Source organism: Salmo trutta, chromosome 30, assembly GCF_901001165.1.
Source record: "Salmo trutta chromosome 30, fSalTru1.1, whole genome shotgun sequence".
Lineage (NCBI taxonomy): Eukaryota > Metazoa > Chordata > Actinopteri > Salmoniformes > Salmonidae > Salmo > Salmo trutta.
This window is the reverse complement of record NC_042986.1, coordinates 7075953-7097169: the sequence shown is the minus strand read 5'-3', so window position 1 is coordinate 7097169 and position 21217 is coordinate 7075953. Positions and strand designations below refer to the sequence as shown.

Sequence of the window (21217 nt, the reverse complement as noted above, 5' to 3'; positions counted from 1 at the left end):
ACGAGGTCAATGTAGGGTCCATGCATCATACAAACACCAAAACACCAGAGGGGTATACTACAAAGCAGGATCAGGATCGAGGATGTAGTCTTTACATTTTTGTTGAAAGATAAGCTTGAAATGGGCATGGTCTAATTGATTTAACAAAATATATATATATATCTAAGTTTAGCTATAGTTATTTCTTGTTGCTTATCAAAGTTAGCTGGCTAACTCCTCGATTCTGCTTTGTAGTATACCCCTCAGAACAGTCACTTCTAGACATGTCAATTATTATCCTAACTCGGTAATAAAATAACATACAGTAAGTTCTCAACAGGACAGTGGAGGGACTGAGACAAATAAAATGATTCATCATTGTCCATCTAGTGTTATGTTAATAACGCAATGCCGTCACCCCTCAACAGATTAAAGCAACAAAAACGTTGCTATGAGAACTACAGAAGAAATGCAATGCAAATGCAAGACATGCCGAGCAGACAATACATGGCAGTAGGATAAACAGTACAGAACAAGACAGGACAGTCGTGAGACTGATCCCCAATCTATTTTGTTCTGAGTGTTCTAAATCTGGAACACGTGGAGGAGAGGCTTGCACAAGACATGAAGGCAGTAAAAGTCTGTGTGCAAAGTGAGGATATAGAGAGGGCCAAGTCCCCAACAAGACAATATAATGCCTGACCCCCAATCTATCTTGTTCTGGGTGTTCTGAAATCTGTTTAGGGGAGGACAGGAGAGGCTAGCACTTCCTGTGTTGTTTTTATCTTTGGCCCACAGGTGTAGCTATACTAGAGTCAAGAGATGACAATACAGACATGACGGTATTGTGTTTGTGTTGTTTCACATAGCTGAATATTGTCACATCTTAATACACCTAGGCTATAGCTTAATACACCTATAGCCTATATTCACCTGTAAAACTAAAAGCAAAGAGAAAAAGTAAAGAGTGGTATTATTGTGTAACATGGGGTGAAAAGCACCAATACTGTATCTGATACTGTAGAGCTGGGACGATAAACTGAAAAGGATCAACACTGACCATACGGATCACTTATCGCAAGCATTTTGACGATAATGTTCATTACGATAAGTAGCCTATACTAAAGAAATGTGAAGTTTGAAATGAATTATGTTCTCATATGGGTGATTGTTAATTAGACAATTGATGGCTACAACCATCACACTAGTTGTGGCAGTTTAAAGGATAATACATAAATACAAACTGTGGTGCACATTAATGTTATAAACGTATTGCTCTATTTTATCGTTAATCAATTCAGGAAAGTTATCGCATTATGGATTTTTGGCGACCCAGTTGAGTGGCACTACAACACTTTCACTTCTTCCTCTTCTCTACAGTATATGGCTGTGTGACCTACGTCCAAAATGGACCCCTATTCCCTACATAGTGCACTACTTTTGACCAGAGCCCATCAAAAGTAGTGCACAATGTAGGGACTAGGGTGAAATTTGGGACGTATCCTATGGCACTATTTGGGAAGCAACCTGTGGCTAGCCCCATGGTTTCCTGTTTCTCTCTAATTGTACTGTACTGTCAGTTGGCATGTTTGAAGTGCAGAATCCCTAACCTTGGTCACATACTGTGATTAGTACCGTAATTTCCGGACTATTAAGCGCACCTGAATATAAGCCGCACCCACTGAATTACATTTTTTATTTCTTTTGGAACATAAATAAGCTGCACATGTCTATAAGCCGCAGGTGCCTACCAGGACATTGAAACAAATTAACTTTACACAGGCTTTAACGAAACACGGCTTGTAACAAAAATAAATAGGCTTTAACGAAACACGGCTTGTAACAAAAAATAAAAAATGAGCAGTAAGCTTTAGTTGTCTTTTTGCACTGAGTCAATTCCTCACGCTGCTGTTTCCAACGTCTTATCATCGACTCATTAAGACCAAGCTCCCGTGCAGCAGCTCTATTTCCTTTTCCAACAGCCAGATCAATCGCCTTCAACTTGAAAGCTGCATCATATGCATTTCTCTGTGTCTTTGCCATGATGAGGGTGACAAAATGACTACCGTAATCAGAATGATGGGAAGTTTGAGAGCGCTCGATTTAATCTAAACAGTAAACCAAAAAGTTGTTTGACCTTAACCCGTTCGGCAATTTCATTGGTCTAATGAAAGCTTCATGCACGTCACAGAATTCGTTTTTTTGGAGAAAAAAAAATTGAAAGCTGGAAAAATCCATGTATTAGCCGCGTCATTGTTTAAGCCGCGAGGTTGAAAGCCTGGGAAAAAAGTTGCGGCTTATAGTCTGGAATTTACGGTAGTTATTTGGAGTGCAGTTCCCGTATTCACAGAAAGTCTCAGAGTATTCATATAATTGTATTCATTATGATCTAAAAGGGAAATATGATCGTATATCAGCCCTTAAAACTCTTTGTGAATATGAGCCCAGACTGCAATGTAGTTGATCTTAAACACGCACTTTGACAATGAGCAAGCACCTGCTATTCTAGTCAAAGAGCTCTTCTTTAGTGAAAACATTTCCTGGCTCCCAAATGGCACCCTATTCCCTTTAAAGTGCACAACTTCTGACCAGGGCCCATATGGAATAGGGTGTCATTTGAATAGGGTGCCCCCCCACATACTTTTGTATATACTGTACCAGTCAAAAGTTTGGAAAACTCAGTCGGTGTCTCAACTTGCTGTTGAGAATTAGAATAATAGAACACAACAGGTGCCATTTAAAAATGTGGTTGTGCATCAGCAGTCATTCCATTAGCCCATGTCAGCTAACACTTTTTACATTGGCAAGTTAGCCTAGCGGCCAGCTATCTAAACTTGTAGTAAGCATGGTCAAATTACCGACCAGGGTGGGGCCCAATGATCATCAGTTATCATATTAAAAACTGCAAACATTTGCCTCCATCCTATGGCAAAATGTGCAGAATTGCAAGAAATGAACTTTAAAACGGCTTCTCAGACCCACGAGCCACTGCAGCCCCTCATGATGAGTTATGATTTTTTTTGTGGCCCCCACCCCCATCAAAGCTGTCAATCCCTGCTCTAGAGGAGGTCAAAGGTTTGAGAGATATTGATTAGTACCAACTACCCAGTGGGCAAAACTGGTTTAAATTATGTTGTTACAAACAGAAACCTGCTGTAATGGCGTCTTTTCAACCAATTTTGCCCTGTTGATGTACAGTTGAAGTCAGAAGTTTACATACACCTTAGCCAAATACATTTAAACTCAGTTTTTCACAATTCCTGACATTTAATCATAGTAAAAATTCTCTGTCTTAGGTCAGTTAGAATCACCACTTTATTTGAAGAATGTGAAATGTCAGAATAATAGTAGAGAGAATGATTTATTTCAGCTTTTATTTATTTCATCACATTCCCAGTGGGTCAGAAGTTTACATACACTCAATTAGTATTTGGTCACATTGCCTTTAAATTGTTTAACTTGGGACAAACTTTTCGGGTAGCCTCCCACAAGAGTCCCACAATAAGAATTTTGGCCCATTCCTCCTGACACAGCTGGTAAAACTGGGTCAGGTTTGAAGGCCTCCTTGCTCGCACACGCTTTTTCAGTTCTGCCCAGAGATTTTCTATAGCATTGAGGTCAGGGCTTTGTAATGGCCAATCCAATACCTTGACTTTGTTGTCCTTAAGCCATTTTGCCACAACTTTGGAAGCATGCTTGGGGTCATTGTCCATTTGGAAGACCCATTTGCGACCAAGCTTTAACTTCCTGTCTGATCCACAATTTTGCAAGCCTCCACCTTTTTCCTCCAAACATAACAATGGTCATTATGGCCAAACAGTTCTATTTCTGTTTCATCAGACCGGAGGACATTTCTCCAAAAAGTACGATCTTTGTCCTCATGTGCAGTTGCAAACCATAGTCTGGCTTTTTTATGGCGGTTTTGGAGCAGTGGCTTCTTCCCTGCTGAGCGGCCTTTCAGGTTATGTCAATATAGGACTCGTTTTACTGTGGATATAGATACTTTTGTACCGGTTTCCTCCAGCATCTTCACAAGGTCCTTTGCTGTTGTTCTGGGATTGATTTGCACTTTTCACACCAAAGTACGTTCATCTCTAGGAGACAGAATGCGTATCCTTCCTCAGCGGTATGACAGCTGCGTGGTCCCATGGTGTTTATACTTGTGTACTATTGTTTGTACAGCTGAACGTGGTACCTTCAGGCATTTGGAAATTGCTCCCAAGGATGAACCAGACTTGTGGAGGTCTACAATTTTTTTCTGAGGTCTTGGCTGACTTATTTTGATTTTCCCATGATGTCAAGCAAAGAGGCACTGAGTTTGAAGGTAGTGATAAGTGAAATAATCTGTCTGTAAACAATTGTTGAAAAAAATTACTTGTATCATGCACAAAGTAGATGTCCTAACCGACTTGCCAAAACTATAGTTTGTTAACAAGAAATTTGTGGAGTGGTTGAAAAACAAGTTTTAATGACTCCATCCTAAGTGTATGTAAACTTCCGACTTCAACTGTATATTGGGCAGCAGCCTCTGAGGCAGCAGCCTCTGTAAGTAGATGAATGCTGGTTTGTTTAGTATAGCTTAACCAAAACATTTGGCATAAGAACATATGCTACTCAAAGCATTTGAGCACGTGGATCTGATAAACAGAGAGATAGATCTCTTTGTGGCCATATAATAGAATAAGGATGGACATTTGTCTATGTCATCACCATTAGAGGTCGACAGATTAATCAGAATGGCCGATTAATTAGGGCTGATTTCAAGTTTTCATAACAATCGGTAATCGGTATTTTTGGACACCGATTTGCCGAATTAAAAAAAATATTTTTTACACCTTTATTTAACTTGGCAAGTCAGTTAAGAACACATTCTTATTTTCAATGACAGCCTAGGAACGGTGGGTTAACTGCCTTATTCAGGGGCAGAACGACAGATTTTCACCTTGTCAGCTCGGGGATTCAATCTTGCAACCTTACGGTTAACTAGTCCAACGCTCTAACCACCTGCTTTACATTGCACTTTACGAGGAGCCTATCTGTTACGCGAATGCAGTAAGAAGCCAAGGTAAGTTGCTTGCTAGCATTAAACTTATCTTATAAAAAAAACAATCAATCAATCAATCATAATCACTAGTTAACTACACATGGTTGATGATATTACTAGTTTATCTAGCCTGTCCTGCGTTGCATATAATTGATGCGGTGCGCATTCGCGAAAAAGGACTGTCATTGCTCCAACATGTACCTAACCATAAACATCAATGTCTTTCTTAAAATCAATACACAAGTATATATTTTTAAACCTGCATATTTAGCTAAAAGAAATCCAGGTTAGCAGGCAATATTAACCAGGTGAAATTGTGTCACTTCTCTTGCGTTCATTGCACGCAGAGTCAGGGTATATGCAACAGTTTGGGCCGCCTGGCTCGTTGCGAACTAATTTGCCAGAATGTTACGTAATTATGACATAACATTGAAGGTTGTGCAATGTAACAGGAATATTTAGACTTAGGGATGCCACCCGTTAGATAAAATACGGAACGGTTCTGTATTTCACTGAAAGAAAAATTGTTTTGTTTTCGAGATGATAGTTTCCGGATTCGACCATATTAATGACCTAAGGCTCGTATTTCTGTGTGTTTATTATATTATAATTAAGTCTATGATTTGATAGAGCAGTCTGACTGAGCGGTGGTAGGCACCAGCAGGCTCGTAAGCATTCATTCAAATAGCACTTTCGTACGTTTTGCCAGCAGCTCTTCGCAATGCTTCAAGCATTGCGCTGTTTATGACTTCAAGCCTATCAACTCCCAAGATTAGGCTGGTGTAACCGATGTGAAATGGCTAGCTAGTTAGCGGGGTGCGCGCTAATAGCGTTTCAAACGTCACTCGCTCTGAGACTTGGAGTAGTTATTCCCCTTGCTCTGCATGGGTAACGCTGCTTCGAGGGTGGCTGTTGTCGATGTGTTCCTGGTTCGAGCCCAGGTAGGAGAGAGGAGAGGGACGGAAGCTATACTGTTACACTGGCAATACTAAAGTGCCTATAAGAACATCCAATAGTCAAAGGTATATGAAATACAAATCGTATAGAGAAAGATAGTCCTATAATTCCTATAATAATAACTACAACCTAAAACTTCTTACCTGGGAATATTGAAGACTCATGTTAAAAGGAACCACCAGCTTTCATATGTTCTCATTTCTGAGCAAGGCACTTAAACGTTAGCTTTCTTACATGGCACATATTGCACTTTTACTTTCTTCTCCAACACTTTGTTTTTTCATTATTTAAACCATATTGAACATGTTTCATTATTTATTTGAGGCAAAATTGATTTTATTGATGTATTATATTAAGTTAAAATAAGTGTTCATTCAGTATTGTTGTAATTGTCATTATTACAAAAAAACGAATAATAATTGGCCGATTAATCGGTACCGGTTTTTTGTGGGGGGGGGGGGTCATCCAATAATGGTATCGGCGTTGAAAAAAAAAATCATAATCGGTTGACCTCTAATCACCATACATAAATTATTAAAAACATCAGACTAATCCAAACATACCTTTTTACTGTGCTTTCTGACTCACTGACCAGTGTTAAGACAAGGACTCTTCTGAAGACTTTAGGAAAGGCAGCAGCACAAAGGCAGCTCTATGAGGACACTCTCATCCTGTCCAGTGTTAGTGGGAACCTCCTGCTCTTCACTCCTAGAGTTAGAACATGTTATGTAGGTGTCACTCCAAAATATTACAGTACACAATACAGACTTAAAAAACACATTGTGGACACTGTAGGCAATCAAAGTATGCAATCATAGTACATCATGTCACTGGTATCACCTATCATACATTAGATTACCTATACACCATTGGTATCCTATAGAATAAACAGTTACTTCTCAGGTAACAGGCAAACAATAAAAGCCTGATAAGACATATTAATTACAAACTATTAAATCATTTCATGTCACTTTGACCGGAATTGTAAGGACTTGAGATGAGGAAATGTTGAGTTTAGAGAGAACTTTCTGGGATTACGTAACTATTCAGATATCCTAATTTACTTCTCAAACCACAAACAGCTTAAATAGACACACACACACACACACACACACACACACACACACACACACACACACACACGTGCGCGCACCACTGTGCACGTGAGCAAGTGCACACACACACAATGCATGCATGAGCACATACACACGCACACACATACGCACACACACTGCTGGATTATTGTCGTGTTATGATGGGAGATAGAGCTTTAATACCGTTTTTCTTTATCACTTTGGAGCCATTTTCACAAGTATGTGCTACAACTCTAAGCACAAAAATCGAAACAGATCATCGAAATGGCTCATGTTTCAAAACACTAAGCACATTTGCAATTGACTGAAGACAACAAACAAATACAAACTATATACACTACCATTCAAAAGTTTGGGGTCACTTAGAAATGTCCTTGTTTTTGAAAGAAAAGCAAAACATTTTGTCCATTAAAATAACATCAACTCCAGGATGCTGGCCTTCTATGCAGAGTTGCAAAGAAAAAGCCATATCTCAGACTGGCCAATAAAAAGAAAAGATTAAGATGGGCAAAATAACACAGACACCGAACAGAGAAACTCTGCCTAGAAGGCCAACATCCCTGAGTCGCCTCTTCACTGTTGATGTTGAGACTGGTGTTTTGCGGGTACTATTTAATGAAGCTGCCAGTTGAGGACTTGTGAAGCATCTGTTTCTCAAACTAGACACGCTAATGTACTTCTCCTCTTGCTCAGTTGTGCACCGGGGCCTCCCAATCCTCTTTCAATTCTGGTTAGAGCCAGTTTGCGCTGTTCTGTGAAGGGAGTAGTACACAGCGTTGTACGAGATCTTCAGTTTCTTGACAATTTCTTGCATGGAATAGCCTTCATTTCTCAGAACAAGAATAGACTGACGCGTTTCAAAAGAAAGGACTTCGTTTCTGGCCATTTTGAGCCTGTAAATCGAACCCACAAATGCTGATGCTCCAGATACTCAACTAGTCTAAATAAGGCCAGTTGTATTGCTCTTTAATCAGCACAACAGTTTTCAGCTGTGCTAACATAATTGAAAAAGGGTTTTCTAATTATCAATTAGCCTTTTAAAATGATAAACTTGGATTAGCTAACACAACGTGCCATTGGAACACAGGAGTGATGGTTGCTGATAATGGGCCTCCATACGCCTATGTAGATATTCCATACAAAATCTGCTGTTTCCAGCTACAATAGTCATTTACAACATTAACAATGTCTACACTGTATTTCTGATCAATTTGATGTTATTATGGACCAAAAATGTATGTTCTCTTTCAAAAACAAGAACATTTCTAAGTGACCCCAATCCTTTGAACGGTAGTGTATATAACTGTTATCAGTTTAAAGTTGAAACCGTTTAAAATGTAGGCCCCTATCCCACCCCTCTGGAAACTTCTTTCTCAAATCAAAGGATCCAAATCACATTCTGTGCATGTGTTATTATACACACACGTTTCTCACGTTTCTCTCTTTACTCACCCTCTTCTGAACCCTCAACCAATTTGATCGATAGGCTACATCATCCTATCTCTCTGCCTCAAATTTCAGAACAGCTGCGATTTGAACAAAGGTTCCAAAAATATATACAGTGCATTTGTAAAGTATTCAGACCACTTGACTTTTTCAAAACATTTTTACATTACAGCCTTGTTCTAAAACGGATGAAATTATTTTATCAATCTACACACAATACCCCATAATGAGAAAGCAAAAATGGGTTTTTAGAAATGTATTCAAGACCTTTTACTATGAGACTCGAAATTGAGCTCAGGTGCATCCTGTTTCCATTGATCATCCTTGAGATGTTTCACAACTTGATTGGAGTACACCTGTGATAAATTCAATTGATTGGACTGGATTTGGAAAGGCTCACACAGTTGACAGTGTATGTCACAGTTGACAGTGTATGTCAGAGCAAAAACCAAGCCATGAAGTCAAAGGAATTGTCCGTAGAGCTCCGAGACAGGATTGTGTCGAGGAACAGATCTGGGGAAGGGTACCAAAACATTTCTGCAGCATTGAAGGTCCCCAAGAACACAGCAGCCTCCATCATTCTTAAATGGAAGAAGTTTGGAACCACCAAGACTCTTCCTAGAGCTGTCCGCCCGGCTAAACTGAGCAATCGCCCGGCCAAACTGAGCAATCAAGCATTTATGGTAGAGTTGCCAGACCGAAGCCACTCCTCTAGAAAAGGCACGACAGCCCGCTAGGAGTTAGCCAAAAGGCACCTACAGGACTCAAGCTTCTCTGGTCTGATGAAACCAAGATTGAACTCTTTGGCCTGAATGCCAAGCGTCACTGTGACGTGGTAAGGTCGGACCCAGGTGCAGAGAAGAGACCAGACGAGGAATCAGTGGTTAAGGATAAACATATTACTTTACTGAGAAACAGTAGCCGCAGGATCACAGTACACTTGAGAAAAAACCCCACTAAGTCTCCTAAACCTCACTCAGGAAACAAACACACACGGTAAACATTTCAAGCTTCTGCAAAGGACAACAGAAAACACACCTCTTTTAACAGAGAAACCATAATGAGTAAATTGGACACACCTGAGTGTCGTTACTGTCTCTAGGACGGTCTCTGCCGCCCATTGGTGACAGGTGGAACCATGACAGTCACGTCTGGCGGAAACCTGGCACCATCCCTACGGTGAAGCATGGTGGTGGCAGCATCATGCTGTGGGGATGTTTTTCAGTGGCAGGGAGACTGGGAGACTAGTCAGGATCGAGGGAAAGACGAACGGAGCAAAGTACAAAGAGATCCTTGATGAAAACCTGCTACAGAGAGCTCAGGACTTCAGACTGGGGCAAAGGTTCACCTTCCAACAGGACATTGATCTTAAGCACACAGCCAAGACAACACAGGAGTGGCTTTGGGACAAGTCTCTGAATGTCTTTGAGTGACCCAGCCAGAGCTTGGACTTGAACCCTATCGAACATCTCTGGTGAGACCTGTGCAGCAACGGTCCCCATCCAACCTGACAGAGCTTTAGAGGATATGCAGCGAAGACTGGGAGAGACTCCCCAAATACAGCTGTGCTAAGCTTGTAGCGTTCGTTATACCCCCAAAAAACTCAAGGCTGTAATCAGTGGCGGTTCTAGCTTGCATGGCTCCCTGGGCAACCCCCCCATGTCACCAATACCTAAATCTGAATACTTATGTAATTGTCAATGGGTCTGAATACTTTCTGAATGCACTGTATAGCCAGCAGTCTGCCTCCTGTTTAGCCAATGTTTGCAATGATGATGAAAAAATAACAGTAAATCGCTATTGACTGACTGTCTGTGTCTTGCTTGTTTGATATGCTGTGTAGGCTACATATAGCTTGCCTAAATAGCTGCATGTCACTCCCCTCCAGAAAAAATAACATGAAATTACTGTACAACCTTTAAGAAAAATATAGTTTACTTAACCAAAGTTACAGTTCGATACTTCCAAACAACCTCGTGAAAAAAATATATCTAAATCTGAAATGTCATAGGCTACAAATTGCAAGAACAGATCACTCTGTAGTCAAATGGTAACAGAATGTGTGATTTAGCCTATTAAAGAAAAAAAGTGAGATTCGACACACAAAAAGTGTTTCTTGTGAGAATTAGGCAGGTCTGATGCCAGAAAATAAGGAAATTCTTGCCTACTTTACCCATATGTAATTTTATTTTTGAAAAAAAAGTAGTGTGTAGTTCCACTAGTTAGCTACACCACTACATGGCAAAAAAAGTAATTAACTACAGAAAACATAACCAAGATTTGAATGTACACTACCGTTCAAAAGTTTGGGGGTCACTTAGGCAGAGTTGCAAAGAAAAAGCCATATCTCAGACTGGCCAATAAAAAGATTAAGATGGGCAAAAGCACACAGAGACTGAACAGATGAACTCTGCCTAGAAGGCCAGCATCCTGGAGTCGCCTCTTCACTGTTGATGTTGAGACTGGTGTTTTGCGGGTTCTATTTAATGAAGCTGCCAGTTGAGGACTTGCTGTTTCTCAAACTAGACACTCTAATGTACTTGTCCTCTTGCTAAAGTTGTGCATCACGGCCTCCCACTCCTCTTTCTATTCTGGTTAGAGCCAGTTTGCGCTGTTCTGTGAAGGGAGTAGTACACAGCGTTGTACGAGATCTTCAGTTTCTTGGCAATTTCTCGTATGGAATAGCCTTAATTTCTCAGAACAAAAATAGACTGATGAGTTTCAGAAGAAAGTTCCTTGTTTCTGGCCATTTTGAGCCTGTAATTGAACCTGGAGATGCTGATGCTACAGATACTCAACTATTTTAAAGAAGGACAATTTTATTGCTTCTTTAATCAGCTCAACAGTTTTCAGTTGTGCTAACAAAATTGCAAAATGGTTTTCTAATGATCAATTAGCCTTTTAAAGTTAGATTAGCTAACACAAAGTGCAATTGGAACACAGGAGTGATGGTTGCTGATAATGGGCCTCTGTACGCCTATGTAGATGTTCCATCAAAAATCTGCCGTTTCCAGCTACAATAGTAATTTACAACATTAACAATGTCTACACTGTATTTCTGATCAATTTGATGTTATTTTAATGGACAATAAATGTGCTTTTCTTTAAAAAACAAGGACATTTCTAAGTGACCCCAAACTTTTAAACAGTAGTGTATATAGTTGGAACTACCACCAAGCTACTGCATAATTAAAAAAGTTATTAAAATTACTAGTTGAACTGCATGTAGTTCAATACTCCCCATTCCCCAACACTGGAATTAGGCTAGTGGATCATGCATATTCAGAAATCTCTGTGTTTTTACCAACGGCAAATCCAGAACCACTTGTACCTGATAAATATGTCAACGTGATTAAAGAACATGTGACCTCCTACTGCAGGATAAACATAGTTTGCTATGTCTGAACCTGCACCAAGCATTATTACTCAATGAGTATGTATGCAATGGGCTCGAGTTCTTGGATTTCTAAGGAAAGGATCTGTGATAGGACGATGACTCAAAAGCACATTTAAGTTCCTAGAAACTTCTAAATCTGGGCCTACGCCTAACGATGATACTAATAACTTTGGTCCAAAACATATCACTTTGTCAAACTGAAAATGGCTAATATGTGACATCCCCCCTCATTCCAGAAAGCAACCCATATAGGTAGTAGGTGTAAACCTACATTCTAATAAATGGTTCCTTCAGTCTAAAAATGTCCTTCCTGTTCATTATGTTAAGTTTGGACACCGCAAATGTTAAGCTTGAACTTTTAATATTTTATTATAAAATTATTAACATTGTTATTTATGTACTGTATCCGAGTGGTAACTATCCCAACATTGGGATATGCATAGGTTCTTAATATATTCATATAAGGCATTCTGCAGATGCTTTTCTCCAAAGCAATTTACAGTCATGCGTTCATAACAGAATGGTATCAAACCCAGAATGAATGGGGCATTGGCCACTGTGGGTGACAATCCACTGTGGGTGACAATATATATATAATTATTTAACTACAGGTAGATGTGAAGCGAAATAGCTGTAAGTAGCAGTGGAAGTATTATTTGTCTGTTAGTTTACTTCAATTAGGATAGCAGTGTTGTGTTCGAGACCACTTGAAGCGAGACTGATTCAAGATCAAGACCGGGGCGAATCGAGTACGAGTCAAGACCAAGACCCGGAGGGGGGTGAGACCGACTCAAGACCAATACCGGGAGGGGGGCGAGAGGTCCAAGACAGAGTCAAGACAGAGACCAGAAAAATGTGAGTCCAATGCAAGACCATGACTGTAATTTTGTCAAATCATCAACATAATAAAAGTTCAAAATGTCCAATATTTCTTTGTTCATATTTCAGAAGAACATACTGTATGGACATTTATTCTTTACACATTCAGAATGGCAAAAAAAAATGCATGCCGAGTGCAAATAGAACCACTCTACAAATTTGTACTAACCCAAAGACAGTGGGGAACAATGAGGGCCATCTTTCAGAGAAAGGCTAAGGATTTATAAAATAATAAAAATAATAATTATTATATTATTCTTTTCAATTATGTTCTGATTCAATCTTTTCAGTTTTTGTTAGAAAGGAAAGGGTTAGCAAAAAGATCCAACCAGGATTTTTCTTTGGTGGTCTCAGCTAGCTAAGCCTGTCATTGGCTAGACCACCAGAAGCTTGATTGAAGGCATCTGCCATTCAACTGTATTAGTCCCACATTTTGGAGTGACAGTGGAATCAACCAATTACATTGACTTGTAATGGGTGGGACCGTTTTTACGAAAACATGGAAACTTCTGCCTTCTCAAGGCCAACGGGTCACTGTGCAATAGCTAGCAGTAGTTTTCCCACGGTCTAGCTAGCTAGCTTTTGTCGTAGGCTAGTTTGCAGCCGCTGCACCAGGTGTTATCGAAGAGGACGTTGTTGCTAATTTGTTAGCTTCTCCCTTTTCAAGAATAACTTTCAACAAGAAGTTTCAAATTATCATCATGTGGTGAGTGGAACTGTGTTAATTATTGCAACTCTCATGCTGTTGTTAGCCATCGCTTTGAAAATAACTTGTGTGTGAAACATTGTTGCATTTAAACTTTACATCACCTTTGGTGCAAAACGTGAAATGTTTTTTTGCAATGGGAAGTAATAGTTGTACATTTAGATTGGGAAATTCTTAGCCTAATGGTTGTGTTTTTGTATTCTTATGATTGGAACCTACTGGCTTATTATCTCAGAGTGATAAGACTGCTGTCTTTCCATCGGCCCTATGCAGTAGTGTGGAGAAGTGGGTCCTGTGTGAAGGTAAGGTGCTCTGTGTGAAAAATCACAGATTTTCACTGTCAAAGTCACACTTTTTAAAATAAAATAAAAAAATTACAGAAATGTGATGTTCTAAGTCCACAACAATGCTTAAACCACATTATGAGACCATTTTTGAGGTCTTGGAAAAAAATTTAAATATATTTTTGGAGGGTGTAGTTGCCCTTTAATTCTTTCCTACCTACCAGCTGCCTATGTCATTATTCTGTGAGCTGCTCCATATGACAACCAGTTGAGAGCTGCATGCTCTTGCTGCCTGCAGATTACATTCTGCTGAAACTAGGCTATGTGTGCTGCACGGATGTGAATATATTTCACATGCTTTGCAATTGTGTAGGTTACTTTGTGCATGATTTTTCTATTGTACTACATAATTAATAAGTCATATACCTCCACTAAACTACTTTCATACGTAACAGAAGGGATTAAGAAGTGAGTATAGGCAATGCCCACTGCAAAACAAAGTGGGTATATGGCTTATACCTGCGTATAGCCTCTACTACACCACTGGCCTTTTGTGATTTACAAAAAGTGCACTCTCCTACATGAGTGCGCTAGTATTACGGTTGCTGTCCTTTCAGCATCAGGAGCCTGTCAGACACTGAAGGCCTAGGTCCAATCACACACTGAAGACCTATGTCCTACAGGTTTGCTACTGTGCAAACATGTCTATAATAGGGAATAAAATAAAGCCTGTTAATATTACCTTCTGTCAACCCTTACTAATAGTGAGCTTGCAAATGTCAAACAATTTCCTCCACTCTTCCCTACCAGAAAGTCAAAGAAATTCTGACAAAGTTTGAGGATATTTTTTAATTAAAGTAAAGGACAGTAATGTTACTATTAAAGTAGGAATCCAAGGTTTCAATAGGCGATAAGATAATACTGTTTCAAGAAAAGGGAGTATATATTTTGCCTGGTGAATCGCTTTTATGCGCTGAATGAATGAAGCCGATATACTACATCACCAAAAGTATGTGGACACCTGCTCATCGAACATCTCATTCAAAAATCATGGGCATTAATATGGAGTTGGTCCACTCTTTGCTGCTATAGCAGCCTTCACTCTTCTGGGAACGCTATCCACTAGATGTTGGAACATTGCTGCGGGGACTTTCTTCCATTCAGCCACAAGAGCATTAATGAGGTTGTGCACTGATGTTCCAATTCATCCCAAACGTGTTCGATGGGGTTGAGGCCAGGGCTCTGTGCAGGCAAGTCAAGTTCTTCCAAGCCGATCTCGACAAACCATTTCTGTGTGGACCTCGCTTTGTGCATGGGGGCATTGTCATGCTGAAACAGGAAAGGGCCTTCCCCAAACTGTTGCACACAAAGTTGGAAGCACAGAATCATGTAGAATGTCATTGTATGCTGTAGTGTTAAGATTTCCCTTCACTGAAACTAAGGGCCCTACCTGAACCATTAAAAACAGTGCCACACCATTATTCCTCCTTCACCAAACTTTACAGTTGGCACTATGCATTGGGGCAGGTAGCGTTCTCCAGGCATCCGTCAAACCCAAAATTGACCATCCAACTGCCAGATGGTGAAGCGTGATTCATCACTCCAGAGAACATGTTTCCACTGCTCCAGAGTCCAATGGCGTCGAGCTTTACACCCCTTCAGTCGACGCTTGGCATTGCGCATGGGGATCTTAGGCTTGAGTGCGGCTGCTCGGCCATGGAAAACCACTTCATGAAGCTCCCAACGAACAGTTATTGTGCTGACGTTGCTACCAGAGGCAGTTTGGAACTCGGTAGTGAGTGTTGCAACCGAGAACAGATTATTTTTACGCGCTTCAGCACTTGGCGGTCCCGTTCTGTGAGCTTGTGTGGCCTACCACTTCGCGGCTGAGCCGTTGTTGCTCCAAGACGTTTCTGCTTCACAATAACAGCACTTACAGTTGATCAGGGCAGCTCTAGCAGCGCAGAAATTTGATGAACTGACTTGCTGTCAAGGTAGCATCCTATGACGGTGCCACGTTGAAAGTCACTGAGCTCTTCAGTAAGAACATTCTACTGCCAATGCTTTTTCATGGAGACTGCATGGCTGTGTGCTCAATTTTAGACGCATGTCAGCAGTGAGTGTGGCTGAAATAGCCAAATCCACGAATTTGAAGGGTTGTCCACATACAGTTGAAGTGGGAAGTTTACATACACCTTAGCCAAATACATTAAAACTCAGTTTTTCACAATTCCTGACATTTAATCCTAGTAAAAATTCCCTGTCTTTGGTCAGTTAGGATCCCCACTTTATTTTAAGAATGTGAAATGTCAGAATAATAGTAGAGATAATTATTTCAGCTTTTATTTCTTTCATCACATTCCCAGTGGGTCAGAAGTTTACATACACTCAATTAGTATTTGGTAGCATTGCCTTTACATTTACATTTACGTCATTTAGCAGACGCTCTTATCCAGAGCGACTTACAAGTTGGTGCATTCACCTTATGATATCCAGTGGAACAACCACTTTACAATAGTACATCTATATCTTTTTGGGGGGGGGTAGAAGAAGGATTACTTTATCCTATCCCAGGTATTCCTTAAAGAGGTGGGGTTTCAGGTGTCTCCGGAAGGTGGTGATTGACTCCGCTTTAAATTGTTTAACTTGGGTCAAATGTTTTGGGTAGCCTTCCACAAGCTTCCCACAATAAGTTGGGTGAATTTTGGCCCATTCCTCCTGACAGAGCTGGTGTAACTGAGTCAGGTCTGTAGGCCTCCTTGCTCACACACACTTTTTCAGTTTTGCCCACAAATGATCTATAGGATTGAGGTCAGGGCTTTGTGATGGCCACTCCAATACCTTAACTTTGTTGTCCTTAAGCCATTTTGCCACAACTTTGGAAGTATGCTTGGGGTCATTGTCCATTTGGAAGACCCATTTGCAACCAAACTTTAACTTGCTGACTGATGTCTTGAGATGTTGCTTCAATATATCCACATAATTTTACTTCCTCATGATGCCATCTATTTTGTGAAGTGCACCAGTCCCTCCTGCAGCAAAGCACCTGCACAACATGATGCTGCTTCACGATTGGGATGGTGTTCTTCGGCTTGCAAGCCTCCTCCTTTTTCCTGCAAACATAACGATGGTCATTATGGCCAAACAGTTCTATTTTGGTTTCATCAGACCAGAGGACATTTCTCCAAAAAGTACGATCTTTGTCCCCATGTGCAGTTGCAAACCGTAGTCTGGCTTTTTTATGGCGGTTTTTGAGCAGTGGCTTCTAGCTTGCTGAGCGACCTTTCAGGTTATGTGGATATAGGACTCGTTTTACTGTGGATATAGATACTTTGGTACCTGTTTCCTCCAGCATCTTCACAACGTCCTTTGCTGTTGTTCTGGGATTGATTTGCACTTTTCACACCAAAGTACGTTCATCTCTAGGAGACAGAACGCGTCTCCTTCCTGAGCGGTATGACGGCTGCGTGGTCCCATGGTGTTTATACTTGCATACTATTGTTTGTACAGATGCACTGGACGCTTCAGGCGTTTGGAAATTGCTCCCAAGGATGAACCAGACTTGTGGAGGTCTGCCATTTTTTTCTGAGGTCTTGGCTGATTTCTTTTGATTTTCCCATGATGTCAAGCAAAGAGGCACTGAGTTTGAAGGTAGGGCTTAAAATACACCTCCAATTATGTCAAGTAGCCTATCAGAAGCTTCTAAAGCCATGGCATCATTTTCTGGAATTTTCCAAACTGTTTAAAGGTACAGTCAACTTTGTGTTTGTAAACTTCTGACCAACTGCAATTGTGATACGGTGAATTATAAGTTAAATAATCTGTCTGTAAACAATTGTTGGAAAAATTACTTGTATCATGCACAAAGTAGATGTCCTAACCGACTTCCCAAAACTATAGTTTGTTAACAAGAAAATTGTGGAGTGGGTGAAAAACAAGTTTTAATGACTCCAACTCTGATCTTCCGACTTCAACTGTACTTTTGTATATATAGTGTAATTATTCGTTTTTTACTCTGCTGGTCTCGGGGAGAAATTACGAGTCCTCACTGTCCGAGACTGAGTCAAGACCAAGTACAAATGTATCCGATACTGATACAAGACCGAGATATTCAATGTATGGTCTTGAGACCAAACAACACTGGATGGTAGGGTAAGAGAAATTGTTTTTACATGCATTTGTTCATTCAATAAAAAGGTGGTATCGAAAACCATACAATCAATCATGATTGTAGGCCTGATACACATGCAACTCAGACAACAGCAACCACTGGTGACACTTTCCATTACAGTGGCCTAGGCTAATGTTTAATTATTCCTGTAAGTACAGTGTAGCTAGCCTATGGTACTTACTTACTCTTAAACGGTACTTCTTACAGTTAAACTACTTAGGGTTAACAACCATATAATAATGGGTTAATAAGCCACAGTGATCATAACCATGATGATTTGAAATAAGTTAGACTACTGAAAATCACTAGTTTGAGAACTTCATGTCGGCCTAGAATAGCAGAACATAGAGACAACATCAAGACATAAACAGCGTGAGGAAGGCCGATCTTGACAACTAACCTTTAGCGTCTCTGAGTTTATTATGGTTGCCTGAATAATCATGGATCTGATTATGCATGTTGATATAAATTATAATTATATGACAGGGTTGGTAGTTGTTGTATTCTAAAAATAGTTGATCTTATAAATTGTTGACGAACTTCAACTGAAGAAAGCACTTTCGATTTCGCGGTGAACGCACCAACAGGCTGCCCAAACGATTAAAACTTGAATGTTTGATAAAAACCGATCTTCTGTGTAGTTATTCCATAATTTAACACCAATATGAGACATATTTAGGATATCAATAACTTACCGTTCACAAACTCAATAAAAGTCAGCTATAAACATTTCAAAAGAGTTTAGCTATAATTCCGTTCCGTTTCTTCTCTCCGTCTTCCTTCACTCATGTGAAGACAGCTGAATATGTATATCGTACCGTTGTAACGTCAATCCATCTACAACAGCATAGCCTGTTGACTAATAGGCTATTTCTTAAAAGTTTAGCAAAGGAAAATAAAAATGTCGCGGCCGAATAATGTTTTGGGGCAATAAGGTGAACGCGAGGAGGAGAGGACTTCCCTGTTAGGCATAACGCAATACACGCATTTAATAATGTATTCTACGGAAGTGATCGTAGATCACGTTTTCGTTCACATACTTCTAAGGCGGGGGGGATAAAAAAAAAAAAAATACATAGCAGGGTAGCCTGCTTATGGAACAACATTTTCATGGTATCAATAACATTTGGTTTGTATTCACACATTCTTTTTTTTTTTTACAAATTTACCGCAAATTAGTGGGTTGTTTATGTTTCGGTTTGCTCTAAATTGCGCAAGAAACCCTCCCCTTCTTATAAAAGATATATGGAGTTATTATGTATTATTATACGGATATATGGCCTATAATACTTCAATAATACCATTCCACTTCTACATATATTCAAATTAAGGGGCCTACAAAAATGGTATAGTCAGTAGCTTATCTGTAAAATAGAGACCATTTGAAACTACTATAGAATTGACATACTGGCCTATCTGCTATTGAGGAAGCATTAAATACATTCGATAGGCATATGCATATCATAGCTCTAGTTTAGATCCCTGTAATATGGCTACGGACGGAGTTGAGTTTACTTTGCTATTGCGTATCCGTGTAAAATGACTGAGTAAACGACTTTAAGCTGCTGGCACTCTGAAAAGGAAACTAACCAAGCATACAGTGCTAGCCAATGGGCATGATATTATAGTAACAGACATAGTAAAGGTCCATTGAGTGGTAACAGTAGGCGGACGAAAGTATTGCCGCACACTACACACAGTAACTTCCAGTAAACAGGTGTTTGTGGTAGGGTTCTCAGGACTCCGGCATGCACGCCCACGCAGTACTGTTGGCATACGTTCATGAGGTGAAAAGGCAGACATAAATGGTGCATCATGTTTGGAGGACATAGTCATAGCATATTGGTTTAAACAGTACTGACATTTACAAACCACAGACATGTACATATTTACTTTGGTTCATGTGTACTGATGACCAGACGCTTTTATCCTTACGCGTCATTTCACCTTTCTTTGGCACACTTGAACGTTGGGCCAGTAACCGAAAGGTCCCTAATTCGAATCCCACGAGCAGACAAGGTAAGATGGGTACATTTCCATATCCGTCATCAAGTGTATGGCTACAATCATATTAGGACAAGGCCATTTGCCAATTAGGCTACTTTAGCCACCGCCTACATGTCATGTAATCATTTTCGATGTCTGCTGCCTTCTAGTTGCTTGCGCCTCAACCTCCAGCTCTGACAGGCCACCATGCCCACATTAACGCTGGTGGACACCAGAGCAAATTCGATTGAACATGATAATACATCATAGCCTGAAGGTAAGTCCTAATTAACTTCATTTAAATATCGTTCAACGGCCTAACGATGAGCGTGTTATCTAAAACATTTATGGTATGCTACTGTAACCACAGATGAAAGGGGAAGTTATCAGTATCTTTGCTGTAACTTTCCATTGCAATTTTTTTGTTGTTGACTTTAGACGTGAGACCATAGAGATGCCACAAGAGGGAGTTGTTATACCGCCTAAATTAGATTCATCTTCATTCACTGCCGTCAGGAGAGGCAGCGAGGAGGCCAGGGCATGACATGAGGTGGAGTGATGTTCTCTGATGGATAGATCAATTGGGATGTATGCAATGACCTCAACATGGTCAGTGAATGTGTTGGACATAGAACCACCATGATATAAGCCTGGTTGTAGATTGATTAGGCCCTCTCAGTGTTTGCTTCTTCCTGCTTGGGTTAGTATTTGGGACAGGGAATGCAGATTTTCTTTTAGATCAGTGATTGGGTTGATTATAGGGGACCCGTAAAAACAGTTAAATTGCGTGTTTCACTGAGTATGTGTTGTATGTGTTTCTCTTTGTGTTCTTGTCTGTATTTTTGTATGTATAGGCTTCCTGTGTGTGTGTGTACAGCTTGGTTGTGTGTGTGTGTGTGTGTGTGTGTGTGTGTGTGTGTGTGTGTGTGTGTGTGTGCGCGCATCATGGTGTACTATTAACATTTGCAGCGATGAAGCTTAATGTGTCTGTACCGCAATGCTGTAATCAATATCAGTTATGCACTTAAAATAACATACGGTAGAACAAAAACACAATAAGAAATAAGAACATGAGAAAGTAAGCATACTACTTACAGGGTCAGTTCCAATACCATATTTACAATGTGCAGGGATACTAAGTTGATAGAGCTAGATATGTGTAAGGGTAAAGTGACTAGGCATCAGGACATGTTAGGATTAACAGTGTATCCGCAGGGTAAATGAAGAGTGCGTGTGTGTGTGTGTGTGTGTGTGTGTGTGTGTGTGTGTAGAGT

General features: G+C 40.2%; 1 protein-coding gene and 1 long non-coding RNA gene across 3 annotated transcripts in view; one reads left to right on the top strand and one right to left on the bottom strand.

The window, feature by feature from the left end:
* The window catches only part of stat6 (signal transducer and activator of transcription 6, interleukin-4 induced), a 50439-nt gene extending 31473 nt beyond the window's left edge, over nucleotides 1-18966 (bottom strand). The window contains exons 1-2 of one of the 2 annotated variants that reach the window (XM_029722423.1): nucleotides 18653-18966; nucleotides 6544-6688 (exon numbers count right to left, since the gene is read on the bottom strand). The gene's annotated coding sequence lies outside the window, so the exon portion shown is untranslated. The remainder of the gene's footprint in view (nucleotides 1-6543; nucleotides 6689-18652) is intronic. The other variant, XM_029722424.1, reaches the window with a different exon arrangement.
* Nucleotides 18967-19897: 931 nt separating this feature from the next.
* On the top strand, nucleotides 19898-20994 carry LOC115167800 (uncharacterized). Its single transcript, XR_003870573.1, has 2 exons — nucleotides 19898-19976; nucleotides 20114-20994. It is a non-coding gene; the product is annotated as an uncharacterized LOC115167800 (long non-coding RNA).
* Nucleotides 20995-21217: the final 223 nt, after the last annotated feature.